This window comes from Argiope bruennichi, chromosome 6 (genome assembly GCF_947563725.1).
Source record: "Argiope bruennichi chromosome 6, qqArgBrue1.1, whole genome shotgun sequence".
NCBI lineage: Eukaryota > Metazoa > Arthropoda > Arachnida > Araneae > Araneidae > Argiope > Argiope bruennichi.
In genome coordinates, this window is record NC_079156.1 from 116,932,813 (window position 1) to 116,948,940 (window position 16,128).

At 28.5% G+C, this 16,128-nt stretch overlaps 1 protein-coding gene across 4 annotated transcripts in view; it reads left to right on the plus strand.

Annotated features, from left to right (window-relative positions):
- Positions 1 to 16,128, plus strand: part of LOC129972348 (FMRFamide receptor-like) — a 359,306-nt gene that overhangs the window by 143,409 nt on the left and 199,769 nt on the right. For 3 of the 4 annotated variants that reach the window (XR_008784852.1, XM_056086455.1, XM_056086457.1), the window contains exon 3: positions 8,430 to 8,480. The exons of the other annotated variant lie outside the window; for it this stretch is intronic. The gene's annotated coding sequence lies outside the window, so the exon portion shown is untranslated. The remainder of the gene's footprint in view (positions 1 to 8,429; positions 8,481 to 16,128) is intronic. 4 annotated transcript variants of the gene reach the window in all.

Here is a 16,128-nt window from a genome sequence, read left to right on the forward strand (position 1 = left end):
AATAATTAATTCTTTTCTCTTTTTACATATTTTTGTATAAACTTTAAATAACATTATTTAAATATATTAAATATAAAATATATTATACATTATAAAAATAGTTTTATTAATTACTATTCATTATTACTTATTATCTTTTACTATCTTATTAATTATCTCATTTCTAATTATGTGTTATTCATATACAGTATTAATTCATTTCAAGAAATCAATATAATTTTGCCTTTTGTCTAATTCTTCAAGTTAAGCATTTCACGCAATAATTCCTTCTGTTCCCTTTTCACATTCTTTGCATAAAAAAGGAAGAAAAAAAAAAGACGGTTTAGAACTGTTTTTTAACTTCTTGCAATTTTCAGATTACGTATGTCTCTATATAGTGCTACACATCTCTCTATATATCTGCTAAAGTCATATCTTTTAAATACTTAATAATTAAATTTGATTTTAATATAAGGAAAATTTCAGATTCGTGTGCAATTTTGTACTCATTTGACAGGAACTGAAGAATAACATTCGCACTTGATATTTATTTTCTTAATATTAGAAATAAAAACTATGTAGACCGCAAGAATAGTTAAAATATTTTTAACAATATGTGCGAATTGTCTGAAGATATTGATCACAAACTTTAAGGTGGAACTTGTACAAAATTGAATCACCTTTTTTGATGAAAAAACATGGGTGATGATTATTCTTTGTCAATTATATGACTAAAAAAAGATATACAAGATTAAACTGAATACAAATTTATTGTAGCAAAACTATCCAGTTGGATGTTTAACAGTATTAAAGAAGGGTTTACACTCCACCAATTACAAGATTTCAACGAGATCAAGCATGCGCAGAAGTAAGATTGCGCATGCGCCGAAAGAGCGAACAATACCACGTGTTTCTCACGACGAGATCAACGAATCCACCTACCCAGAACTTACCATCACTGATCGTGGGTAACATCGCTTCTCGCTGTGGATATCACAGTATGTTTCAACTACGTCCACATAACCAGCACTTGCTGTTTTTCAATTTCTGCGCATGTGTAATCTTATTGGATTGATTGGGGCTGGCCTACTTAAGCCATACGTAATATGAAAGACACAATAGCAATTACAAAAGGGAATTATCCCCGCCTCGCAAAAGACATTTGAAGTACTTGAATGGTTAATACCACAACAGCAAGAAGGCGGAACTAAGGTTGATTCAACCTGTCAGTTTTGTCCTGATGGTCATCACGGGCACTGTAAAATTGCTTTTGTAGAAGGTACATCCAATCACAATAGAAGAAGTAATTCGGCCACACAGCCTAAATGCAAATAGAGGAGTCCACCAACAGTTATTCCCGCCCTGAAATATACATTTGTTATTGTTGAATAATTGCTACCATGACAGCATGGGGATGTGATCTAAAGTTGAGTTCTGATAGTCATTATTGTCCATGACATTACCTGTTCTGTCCGAGGGTATGTCCACTCGTATAAGAGCCCATAACTCTTATCAGTTTAACTGAGCATTAATCCTATCTTCATAAACTATGAAATCTTGTTTTATTGACCGCTGTGAACTAGTTAAGAGACTTGAAACTTTTAAAGATATTTTATGGTTTCTTGGAATGTGGATGACACATTAAGGAATGTAGATTCCCAGGAATCTGATTATTTTTTGCTAATGATGAGAATGTATGTGTTGGCGGACAATTTAGGTTCCATACTGCGTATTGTGTATTAAGTTAAAGTGTAACTAGATGGGTTTATATGTTGAAGCAGATGTGATTTAGAAAAATTATTACCCCAACATTGCGTTATTGGCATGTTTTTATTTTAATGACCATGACAGCATGGGGGTGGGATCTAAAGTTGAGATCTGATAGTCATTAGTGCCCACGACATTACCTGTTCTGTCCGAGGGTATGTCCACTCGTATAAGAGCCCATAACTCTTGTCAGTTTAACTGAGCATTAATCCTATCTTCATAAACTATGAAATCTTGTTTTATTGACCGCTGTGAACTAGTTAAGGGACTTGAAGCTTATAAAGATAGTTTATGCTATCTTGGAATTTGTGTGACGCATTAAGGAACGAAGATTCCCAGGACTCTGATTGTTTTTTGCTGATGATGTGAATGTATGTGTTGGCGGACAATTTAGGTTTCATACTGAGTATTGGGTAGTAAGTTAAACTAGATGTGTTTATATGTTGAAGCAGATGTAATTTAGAAAAATTATTACCCCAACATTGTGTTGTTGTTTGGCATGTTTTTATTTTAAGAAAGTGATGATGAGGTTATCAGTCAAAGTAAATAAAATTATAATAATTATGAGGACTAATGTGTCCACATACTCTTATTGTTCCTACCCAGAAGAAAGAATAACCATCGTTTAGAAATTTTCTATAATCATAGTGAAGGGAATGTATTGAGGAATATATATATAATTGGAAATAAAATACATTATGAATAATATTAAAAAAAATTAGAGTATCAGAAGTAAATGTTCAAGAGACTTTTCGCCCAAAGCTATACAAGTTCTGCATTTTAATATTTATTCCCTGATATAAAACGCCAATTTCCTTAACCCATGTTCAAAAAATGACATGTTTTTATATGTCTGATATGCTCTTATAGTTTGCAAACGAGTTTTCTGTGTTTGTTTTGGGAAACATCAAATGTTCTTTTTTTTTTTTTCAAAACTTTTTTTTTGTATTCCATAGTATTCAAAATACCATGAATGCTGTTTCCTGAAAAGAAAAACATTAAACAAATCTGAAGTGAATTCTACGATTCAGTATTAAGTTTTTATAAAATTTTCAAAAGGTTTCCGGAATGTATTTCTATTTGTGATGTAGAACTAAGTCCGATTTTTTTTCTTTTTTTTCCGACTCAAACTTCCCGGCTCGTGCATTAAAGATTTAAATAGATATTAAAAATGAAAAACTTGGAATTCATGTAGCAACGACTGAAAAAATAATTCTCTCAGCATCTTTTTTCCGCACTTTTCAGTCAGAGCGCAGCGTGTTGCTTTTAGATAAGAATTAAGTTTACTTTAAATAGCAAGTTCAAAATAAATAAATAAAGTATTACATTATTCAGGTGTCTGAAAGTATTGGTAGAAAGGTTTGAATTATATGCGTTGCCAAACAGCAGTAAAATCAATATTTCGACAAAATGTTTGATTTTTTCTCACCATATTTTACTTTTTCTTCTTTTGGTCTAAAATATGCTGTTTTCTATTAAGCATCGAGATGGTCTTAGAAAAGTTCTATAGTTTTTTTTAGATCTTTTTGCGCTCTCTTCTAAATAAGGTGTTCTTTGTGCAGCTTTCTTGGTCCAAAATGAAAAACCGTTGATCGGATTTCTTTCCTATTTCTTTTTTTGCTTTTACCCTTTTTGTGATTTCAGATAATGGTATTTTCCTGCAGTGAAAAAATATTGAATAATACAAAAAAACCCAGTTTTTATCTATTCTTTTATGGAAAAGAATTTTGTTATATGTTTAAAACGTAAATTATAATTCTTAGCTGCAGAAATTGGAATAAGAATATCTGAGAGAATAGATAATTTACTTCGCAAATTCCAATTGCTACATTTTAATGAATAAATAGAAATTATTTGAAAGAATGTTATTTATGGAATAAATAACGAGAGAGTACAAGAGGACAGAAGTTCGAAAAATTGCATCTGGATTTTAATAGTTTAATAGTTCAAAATTAAAATATTTATTGAATATAATCAGAAAATATTTGTATTAGTTTGATAGAAATAGTTTGTAATTTTGTTTGTCTCGTATCACAGTGATTCCAAATTCTCACTAACTAATTTCATATGCAATTTTCAAATTATTTATGAAGGAAGGGAAATTTCTTTCTAGATGTAAAACCATATTTAGGGAAAAACTAATGCAATTACCATTCGCCATAGTTCTGAGAAAGGTAGTGCGTGAGAATTTAATACATTATAAGGACTTAAATTATTAATAAACTTTAGGGGATATCAGAATAAAAAAATTGTAACAATATTTGGAAAAATGTTTATATTTTTAATGTATTTGCGATATCTTCATTATAACTTCTTTTTTGATAGTTTAAAAATATTAATTATATATATATACATTTAAGCAAAAAAGAGACATTAAAATATTATGTTCATTTTTACACAATTTTTTTAATTAGTCGGTTGTTACAAATCGTCCTAAGTATGGGGCAAATTGTAATGAATGTTACAACCCCACAAACTGCAAGTTGCAAATATAAAAGCAAAAATATTTAAAATTATTTTCTCTCTGCTAGTCTTTTATTAACTTAAGTAAATACATAAAGCATTTGTCATTTATTTTTATTTGGGTGGTAATAAATTATGCAAAGTGGTTTGCAGTGAAATAAAGATAAAATTATTTATCCAGTCAACGTAAAATTCAGTCTGTAATGCAAGCAAAAGATAGGTTACTTCCTATTGTATATTTTTTGTACCCATATTTGGCAAATTAAGCAACGAACCTATTCTCCATAAGCCTTGTAGGACATTGCAGCTTGTTTGTAATGTCTTAACTTCGAGGTCAGTAAGAGGTCAATACTTAGAGAGGAGGGTGCATGTTAATATTTAAAGTAGAATGTCTAACTACATGAAGCAAGCATAAATGAAGATAAATCTCACAAGCTGTAATGTATTACTAGTTGTCCTATTATTTTTGGGCATTTAATTGATTTATTAAAGTAATATTATAGTGGGTAAAAAAATAAAGCAAACTTCTTAAAACTTAATACACATCTAAAGTAAATAAGTAAAAACCTTTTTAAGAAGTTCAACGAACTTATCTTAAAACAAAATTTAAAGTTTATTTGGTTAAATCGTTGACTGTGTTACAACTTCTGACGTTACAACTGGAGATTGATTCTGCTACCGTAATAGGACCCGCCATAAGAATCCCGCTCAGCGAAAATTCAAAATAAATATTTTTTAAACCTCGGTTTAATGTATGTGTTACAAATTATATATTATAGCTAGATCTGGGCTTTCATACTCAATACATAATACAAACCATCCCTGCCAAATGTCCTATTTATGTCACAATATAAAATAAGAATAATAATTGCAAAATTATATTTTTACATTTATTATTCTTTTGGAGCATCTTCTCTTTGTTCTGATTTTGAAATTCCTAAAACAATCCTTTACTTACATTAATATGTATTACTTCGATTACTTTATATATTTAAAGATATGGCATTTCATCTCAAATTCAAAAGTCGGTCTCGTTACGGATTTCCATGTATTACAAACAATGGCGGAAATTTAAAATTCCATTTTGAATTCGATAAATTCTTTTAAGTTGAAAAATCACTGTTTGAATTTGTATTAAGTTGAATGCCATTTTGATTCATAATAATTCATTAATTAAGTAAAACAGGCGTATTTAATAACTTAACAAAATAAATTAATTGTTTTATAAACGTTGTTTCCAACATAATTAATTTAATTAAAATTTTAAAGATGGTATACTTGAAGATTTTGAATCTTCATTAATATTCTATGTCTAAGAGATCACAGAATTCAAATTAAGAAGCCTGATTTATAATTAATCTGCCATTGAATTATCTCGATTTTATTTGTTTTGCAATTAAATAATCCAAACATTATTTGCAATCTTGAAAGTAGAAAATTGTCGATGGAATTAAACTTGTTTCAAGAAGTCACATTTTTATCTCTGCAATTATTTATCATTGAATCTACTTCGATGAAAATGTTTAAATTTTAATTGCGACTTGAGCATCAGATCTTCATTTATTTAAACGAATCACTAAGTTCATTAATGTTTAATTTCATTAATTCCTTAAATAAATATTTAATTATAACAATTAAAATGATTTATTTATAGGTTCGAATAATCCCTAGATTTATCACGTCAACTATTTGTTTGTGTTTGCTGCTGTAAAATTATCCGTAGACAAAAGAGGGATTCTAGTTTTTTTAAACCAGCCTAATTCTAAGCTGCTTTTTTTTTACTTTAATCTCTGTAGAATCAAAATTATTTATATTTGAAAGAGAAAATTGTAGGATCACTTTACTACTTTAAACAACCAAGTATCGTGACTTAATATGATGTAAAATTAATTGTTCATATGAAACTTTATTTGCTGTGTAAAATTATTTTAAAAAAATTCCTATTTCTTTATTTAAAATGTTAATGTTTTGAAAATAAAAAAAAATCATAAGATCAAAATACTTAAAAATCGTTATAAATGCACTCTTAACTGAAAAAAAAAAGACTTTTTTAAAGCAAACTAAATACTCTTAATGTCCAAACTTTAATTTTTAGACAAAGTAGCAGACTTTTTGATAAGAAATTTATTTCTCTTTATTCCCTGTAGACTACCTCGCTATTTCAATGAGATTTGTCTTAAAGTTGTTGTTAATAATATATTTTGAAAGAATATTTCTCTTCAAATAACCAGAAAGAAATCCATGTACCAATACTCATATTTAGCAACTGCTTCTTTCAGGAGAAATGAAGTGTCATCTATCTGTGACATTTGGTATTATCCAGAGAAATATGCAAACGATAATTCATGGTTTTGCATATTCATTACTTAAGCAGGGTTCACAATTTTTGGTTTACACGCAATAGAAGGTCACGCCTACTTCAAGAAGACAACGCGATCGCAATGGGATAATAGCAAATAATTTATCCTGATTCCAGAGGTAGGCGTGGCATTCCATTACGCGAATAGTTGGCCTCGTGTGAAAGCTGCTTTACAAAAATAATTTACATAAGTTTCACAATTTTCATGTTATTTAAGTTTTTGGAAGAGAAAATGACATTCGAATTTGGGGAAGAATATAAATGCAATACAAATACCCTTAATAATTTCAATGGAAGACATAATTTATACCTTGCACCACAGATATGTGAACGGAAACCGGTTTCTTTTCCCGGTAGAGAACAGAAAACCGTGAAGAATTACTGCACGAGTCAGTGATGTCTATTTCGTAAAGGATTGTAGCTCTATTATTCATTCTACATTTGTCATTAAGATGAATTCGATCGCTAAAGCTATATCAGAGTGAACATTATACGCTTATCATGTCCTCTGTTAAATAAAATATCATGGTTTCGAGAAGTTTTATATTTTTTTGAAAGTTTTAATTGTTATTAAAATATGCAAAATTCCAAAAAATTATATTTAATAAATGAATAAAAAGCGAATTCTTAATTGAAACTAAGATTCAGAAAATTAATCGAAATCTCATATTACGAATATCAGGACCCAGAGAAGATTTTTTTGTTGAAGATTTTAGTTATTATTAATTAATAAATGCAATATTCCAAAAGAAAATAGCCAATAAATGAATAAAAAAGGATTTCTTAATTGAAACTAAGATTCAGAAAATTAATCGAAATTTCGCATTATAAATATTTTGTTGTAAAATCAACAGTAAAAAACCTAGATCCAATAAAAAATTCCATGTTTTACTGATATACTGCAATTTGAGAACTTAAAAATGCAAGTGCTATTTAAATTCCTATTATCTGAGACGGAAAGTAATTTATTCTATAAGTGGTTTAGAGCATTAGAGTAATATGATTACTTTCCCATGTTGTAAAGAATGAAATATATTGCATAATTCTCAAAGTAATTTCACCACGGTATTAGCAATTCCCAAAAATTCCAAATTCTTTGACTGACATCCATTTATAAAGAAAAGTTTAATCATAGCAAACTTAATGTAATCATTTCTATAAAGATAAGAAGTATTTTGAGTTTTTTCCTAATGGTCGTAAATGTAATAGAAATTTTTTTTATGATAAATAGTTTATTTCTCAATTTTTGATGAGCTGAAAGATAAGTTCATCTTTGACAGGGAAAATAAATTTCAAAACTCATTTCAATTTTTGTCAAAAGTTTTTAATGCGAAAAAAAAAAACCCCACCGTGGATGATTTTGAAAATTATGACATCAACAAAATGGTGGCGTGTTAAAAAATAATTAATTTATAGTTATGATGTTACCATTCGATTTTCTGGTGTTGAAATGATGTAAAAAGAGTTCTAACAAAAAATTTGGAAAAAAATATTCACCGTAATCCAAAATCCAAATTGAGAATTTGCAAAAACAAATAACATTCAACTTATTCTCTGGCCTTAGAATCTGAACTTTATTTGGTAATTGAAAAAACTTGGAATTCTTATTTTGAAATTGAAAGTTTTTGAAAATTGAGGGGACATCATTCTAAAGAAAGATTAAGTTTTCCGAAAATAAAAGTAATATGTGAATCAATGATATTTTGTAATGCACTTTGAATGTGTTGATATTAAAATGCAACTTCAAAAGATTTCTTTAACATTGTTTGAATTGTTTACTAGTTACTTTAAAAATGATATGATATGATTTTGTAAAAACAGAAAATTTGAGCAAAATGTAATTGCATTTCATTTTCAATAGGTGGACAACATAGATTGAATTGGATCTGAACTTCATCGAAACCATTATTTGGTAAGTACCATGACAATGGAAAATATTCTGACATTTGAAAAATGATTCCAATTGCAAATTTTTAGATTAATTAAAAAATATTTTTCTATTGCTTAAAAAACAATTTCGAAAAAGAAAAATTTATTTCTGATATGTTAACATGTCTGGAGAATTAATTAATGAGTCTAAAGTCTAAATCTAAAAAAAAAAAAAAAAAAAAAAAATGCAAATTATCGCAGACAAAAGAAATACAGATTGAACCTATTTACTTGTTGTTTTCTTCTAAATAACTGCTAGCGATGAATATTTTCTATAATTTATACAAAGATATAAATGCAGTTTACAAGTTTCTTTTTGCAGCACTTTCGATTTTGCAAGTTTCTAATATTATCAAAAATATTCATATGAAATACGAATTAACATAAGAGAAGACCACAGAGAATCTGATTGGGAAAGTACAGGAATGCGACTTTTAGCCATGTAATTAGATATCAAAAGGGATGAGAGATATGTTATCTTATTGAAACATACGCCGCTTTGCTTTGCTTTAAATTTGAATGCCTATAGACACGAACTATGCACGTGTCCTGTGCTTAAATTGGATAAAACCAATTCTAACTACTCGGTAAAAGAATGCTCTTCATGATACTTGTTTATTTTTAAAGCCCCCGCGATAAATCTCCAGAAAAAAAATTGAAACCATTGCCAATTTCGCATTTAGCACCTAGTATTGGCGATCATGGCGTGATCTGAAAGTCGCCAAGTAAAGCTATTATCTTTTGGTTTTGGTGTCCGAAATCGCCATGTAAACACGGGAATGCAACTACTTTAGAGAAATCTTCTCATCTTTTATACAAAGGGGCGATCTTGGTGATCTCTGAAAATCGCCAAATAATCATTTGGGGCTGAAGCAATAAGCAAATACCCTCTTCTTTCCCACTACGAAAAATGACATGATTCAAAATATTCAAAAGAAATTCATCGGATTTTTAAATGAATTAGTAAAGAGATAAAATTTGCTCAAAATAATGCTAACACAGAAAAATAATAATAATCTGAGTTTGAAAATGAAATTCTTGAAGAGTTATTCTCGAATAAAGCAGAAGTTAAATTTAGTCCAGATTGACGGATGCCTGAAATATTTCCGCATAGATAAAAAGACAGTTAAAATGAATGGTTTTTGAGGTTTTCTTTCTGAGTACATGACATGGAGCTAAATATAATTTATATATCTATAGTATTATATCAATTCATATAATATTTATCTATTTTTAGATGGATTTAAAATAATGAAAATATGAGATTGATTCATCGACTTTGGAATGCTGTTTTAACTTATTTTTTTCAAATAAGATACAATTTTGGGTTGGATTATATTTCGAAATTCAAATAAATATTTTTTAGAAAATTTCAGTATTAAATATAAATATATATGTATATATATATATATATATATATATATATATATATTGCTCCTTGAAGTTCACTTAAAATTTAAATTCAATAATTCATTGAATAGCAAGTTGAGCTATCTTTAAAACATAATTTATATGCTATTTAAAAACTTAAATTAAATTTGCACCATGGAAATCACGAATTAGTTATTTAAATTCATTTTAAAGGTTACATCTTCTCAAAGATAGGATCCAGTGGTTCGGCAAATAAAAAAAAATTACTAGAAACTTTTCAGTTTAATTTTTATCTACAGGTTTATTAATAATTAGCGGTTAAATTAGAGATGAATTTTTATCCGAATCCAGAGATTTGGCGAATAATAGTTTTGGAATCCTTTAGTACATGGTATTTGAAACAAGTGGCTCTTAACGCTATAATACATATGATAAAATTTAAATTATGACTTCTTTGAAATGTAACTAGAATTTCCGTTACTAAATCACCAAGTAGTACTTACAAAATTTCGGTTGATTGTATAAATGTTTCAAAAATTTTTCCAATTTGCTGATTTTAACGACTTGAAACAAAGCCTCTGTGTATAAATTATTATGTAACAGAATTATTTTCGTAGATATGACTAAAAGTATTAAACCATTTGATAAAAAAAATTAGATTACGTAATATCTTTAATAGCACATTTATTGAAACAACGAAAAAATGCCTCTTAAATAAATATTTTTTTCAATTAAATGTTAATGACTCCCTTTAGAGATTTAGAAATTAGTTAATGGACCACAACTGGAGTAAATCATTTGTAAATTATGACATATTTATCTATATTTCACAGAAAAGAACAAGATCATATAATATTAAATATTATAACCGAATTACCAAGCACCAGTACAAAAAATTGAACATAACATTAGAGCCAAAATAGAGATAATTGCTTTCTTAATACTTTTTCTAAATTTTTAATAATTTTATATACTTTAATATACTTTGTATCTTAATTTATATGCTTTCTATCAGATGTTTATATTCTCATTTTTAAGCTTTTTAAATATTTTAAAACCCGTAACGAGAGTCAGTTAAGAAGACAATTAGGTTTATTACTCTTAAGTTTATTTAATTGCCTCCACGTCACATTTTACTGTCATTATTTACAAATAATTAAATTTATTAGATTAAGGTAATATAATTTTCTGGTTCATTTACTTCCCTTTGTTACCATAACTGCAAAGAAAAAAAAAAATCCTTTTTTTTTTTCGTCTAAAGCGTTCTTCTGGATTTATTTTTTCCCGAATGGTGTTCCTTTCAAACAAGAGAAAGCTTTTAAGATAATGCTGGCAGAGATCGCTTTCACGCTATCATAGATTTATATATAAATTGCTTCCACCTCTAATGATTATAGTCTTAATGTCCAATTTAGAAATTCTGTTAAGACTCAATTAAAACTAATAATGCGTTATAAAACCTTATAATGTACAGTTTTTTTCCTTCGCTCTCTTACAACTGTAGTTTTAATGATGGAAATTAGGAAAATTGAATACGTGGAAAAAGAATTCAAGTTTTTGTTGTAAAATATATTTAGTGCAAACAAGAATATGGTAATACGTTGCACTGCTTAAGCATACATACAGACAGTTCAGTTGGCATACTCCGAGTTACACAATCAAATTACACTAAATAACAATTTAAATAATTTCTCACTATGGAAGAGAGTTAAATGCAATCAATAGAACGGATAGCGCCAATCAGTAATGCAATCAATTATTACCAGATGTGGCAGCCTACCTCTGCATCAAAACACGCGATTGAAGACAAAGTAATTAGTAAAATAGGAAAAAAAAATGCATTAAAACCAATCAAATCATTGTTGTTGTTTCTTATGGCACTTGCCACGGGCAAGCCCGCTGTTTGAAGACAGCCTATTTAAGCCTGAGGGGGAGCGTTTCTTGTTTTTATAGTAACGCCAACTAGGGCCAATACGCCTTAGCTACTCACGCATCAATAATTCGCTTACACAACCCCTTTTACAGGACGGCACATTCACACATCTTACAGATAGAACAACCATACCTAAACCGGGACTCGAACCCGGGACGGCCAGCTCACGGGGAAGACGCGCTACCCCTATGCCATGACGCCGGAAATAAAATAGTATTTATCAAAGCCTGTTTATTACTCATTGGCATGCTCTTTGTTTCAGATATTTCTTTAGTCACTTACCTGAGATCAAAATACAAATCCAATATATTAAACTATCTCAAAGCAATCACACGCTAACACCTCAGAAGCATATTTTTAAATATTTATAAACCAATGCGTCTCAATAAAATTACACCAACGGTTAATAAAAACTTCCTATTTACTTCATCTCGTAAAATGTCTCGAAAAAAGCATTGTAACGACAAACCAGAGTTGGTCTAACAACCGCTCGTAAAAATTTAGATTGGCAGCTCGGAAAGGGGACGGTATTTATCTTTCAACAATTTCGGAACACGAAAACGAGAAGAAGAAAGCACTTTAAAATTCTAAAAAAAAAAAAAAAAAAAAAAAAAAAACCAGTGCCGATGTCACGAAAGCCTTGTTCCTCCATATTGGAAATTGTGACACATGTCATCGTTCCGGGAATGCTCCAATCGTAAAATTCCGTTTCTTGTGCCTAACTGTTGCAGCGTTTCTCTCTGAAGGAGCAAAAAAAGGAATGATTCGGTTTGCACAGGGCATGAAATTTATCACTGTGTTTTCAAATAGAAGAACGATTTTCCCTTTGAAAAGCAAATGGAAATAAAATCAGTTGTTGTCATGAGGGTAGTGTATACGGCGTCATTTCATTCACTGGGGTGCTCTAAAACTTGACAACCTAAGTTTTGGCCGAGACATGCGGATGGTTCGAAATGCGTTTTATGCACGCACTTCTTTCGTTCTTCATCGGAGGTCACTCTGTTCTCCAAGTTGTTCCCTTTTTATTATGTTGCGTTGCTCAAAAGGAAAATGTTGAGAGACATACTATCACTTATGATCTCAATTTAATAAAAATGGATAAATGTGAGGAGTCTTGAAATAATTATTTAAATAAAATTTCATTTGAATTATTTTTTAAAAATTCAGCTTTTGTTTTATAAAATTCATTAAAAAAATTGGTAAGATAAAGAAAAATATTAAATTATCCGATTACTCTATTAAAATTCATTTCTAGCAAATAGTACCGTGGATTTATATATTATACCAGAAAGACAAAACTGTTCTCGGCATGTTTTTAATTTATTATTGATTTTGGTAAAATCTTGGTTTATTTTGGAGATAAGATTTATGTACGAAACACATACTGATTGCACATGAATATTTTTCAATCTTTCATATATATGAACTGTCATTCAAATAAAAAAAATCATCAATGCTCTTAGTTTAACATGTTATTCGAAGTGGTTAATATAGTAATTGCATTGTTGCTGTTGGATATGAGCCGAACGTGTTCGTAATCGGATAATGTCATATAGCGTCATCTCACAAAATTTAAAAGCATCAGTCGGTTAAATTTCTAGTGAAACAATGCTAGTACCGCACAAATTTTCGAGATGGCGCTATATGACGTTCACAGCATGAGAACAGAAAGAAAAAAGCTCTAATAATTATGAAAATTTTTTGTTTAGCTATATATATATATATAACCAATCTTAAGTAAGAAAAAGTTTGAAAACGAAACTAAAATGAAAACGAAACAAAAACAGTTTCGAAATCGCAACTAAAATTTATAATCTATTTAAACTAAAACCAAAAAAGAACTTCATAGTATTTAGAGAGCGCAATTGCAGCTACTTCTAAAACACAGATGAATTGATACAAAAGTATTAGAATCAAATTAATAGGAAAAACAAAAAATCAAATAAAAATTAAACCAAAAAAATTATAAAAAATATAAAAAAAGAATCCGGCCTGAAGACTTTTTCAAGGGTCACCTTCATGCTGGGATTCAAAGAAAGGGATTTTTTCTGTGAGGAAATACAGACATTGTCTAATAATGATTCCTCGTGACCCGAAAATCCCCTGAAATTATGCTCAAGAGATATACCATTTTAACAGAAAGGAAATATAAAAGAACAAATTAGAAGAAATTAACCACAACAAAGTAAAAATACAATAACAAAAATAACAATCATTTTCGGGTCACGAGGAATCATTATTAGACAATGTCTGTATTTCCTCACAGAAAAAATCCCTTTCTTTGAATCCCAGCCTGAGGGTGACCCTTGAAAAAGTCTTCAGGCCGGATTCTTTTTTTATATTTTTTATAATTTTTTTGGTTTAATTTTTATTTGATTTTTTGTTTTTCCTATTAACTTGATTCTAATACTTTTGTATATATATATATATATATATATATATATACTTTTCAAAAATTAACTAATACTGATATTTCCTGAAATTGCATTTTGATAAAATGCCAGAAATTTGAAGGATGTATTACAGAAAATTTAACCTATCCACCCTTGTCACTTTTATAATGCAGGAATATGGCAGCTGGATAAAATGGGAATCCCCTCGTATAAGCATCACATTAAAATTGCATAGCTGCCGAAGAGTGTTTATAGTCCATCAGTTGTGATAATGCTTGTTTAAGAAAGATCCATTAATTTACATTTTTTAAAAAGCGCAGAAGTAAACTCCGCGTTTATGATATCATCTGTCACAATAAAGACATCATCTGTCACAGTATTGGTCATAAAACATCTTTGTGCTGCAATGTTTCGAGTCTCATGCAAGTTCATAGCCCAAACGCATGCTTTATATGCATTATACTTCATGAACCAAAGAACGTCTTACCTGTGAAAAGGAAAAATTTGAAAAAGAAAAACTTCCATTCCTGTGCCACTACTGGCAAGATTTTGGATCCAACATTGCTATGTAATTCCAACTTATCATTGGTGTCCTTAATCGTTTTAGAAATTCTTCAACATTGAAGTTTAAGCACACTGCAAAGAAGGAAAGAGAGAAACAATAGAATCTGATTATCTTAATCTTTCACTTTATTTAGCTTGCTGGACAATTCTCTGTATTTATTTTACATGTATGTCTTGTATATCATTTCCAGCACGATTAATATAAGTTATTAAAAAGATAAAAATAAATAAATTATAAACAGTTTTCAAAACATGTTTTTTGAATGATTTATGAAAAGAACTTTTTAATTAATTATTTTCTTTTCATTATTCCTTAATTCATAGTATATTTTATACTATAGATTTTTGAATTAAGTAATTTCTCAAATTCAATAATTTGTACTTACGAAGTCAACATTTCAAATTTGTGTAATAATAAATAAAAAGGCTTGTCCGTTGACTAGCGCATACTTAGAAAATACTTAAGCAATAGCTGAAATTAAAAAAAATATTTTTAGATATAGTTTTATTAATACACTAATCAAAGAAATGTTATTTTTCATTTTTTTTAAATAATTTAAAAAAAAAATTTAGATCCATTGTTTCACAATTTCATTATCAGAAGACGGAAAATAATACTAAAATAATAAAATGAGGTACATTTTAATAAAAATAAATATTTAATATATATTTAAAATAATAAAATAGAGTAATAATTTATTATACAATAATAATATGCATTGCATAATATTTGAGGTATGTAGGTATTTTGGGAAAATTATCGAAAACAATCAATTACTGACTTCTACTTTCACAAATTGACTCATGACAAGTGAAGTAAAAAGGTTAAAAATAGACTTTATTAAATAAATTTTCTTTATCAATATAATAATGTTTATTGCTTTAGTTACTGCGTCTGTTATAATTTTTGAATTTCATTTTGTTTCTTCAATTATTTTGTTTCTGCTATTTGATATTAATAATTTAAAAATTATCTTATACTTCCATTATTCATTTCATTTAATAATGTTTACTTTATATCGGAAATTATATATTTTGAACTATGTCAGAAACTTTGAAACCAATACACTGCTTTATCTATAATATTTTTCCCTCAAGAATAAGTTTTTTTTTATTTACTTAATTTTTTTGCCAAATAACGAACTTAAAATGGATTATTAAATCAAACTAATAATGATTTCCCAAAGGTTTTTTTTTTCCTTTTTGAAGCAATGTTTAACTCTAAATTACATTTCCAGATCAAAGCTTGAAAGCATTTTAAATATATTTTACTGAAACATAAATGTAGAAAAATATGAAATTAAATTATGATATTTAGACTGTTTACACTAGCAGCTGCTTGTTCGAGTTCGAGTACATTCAACGGTACA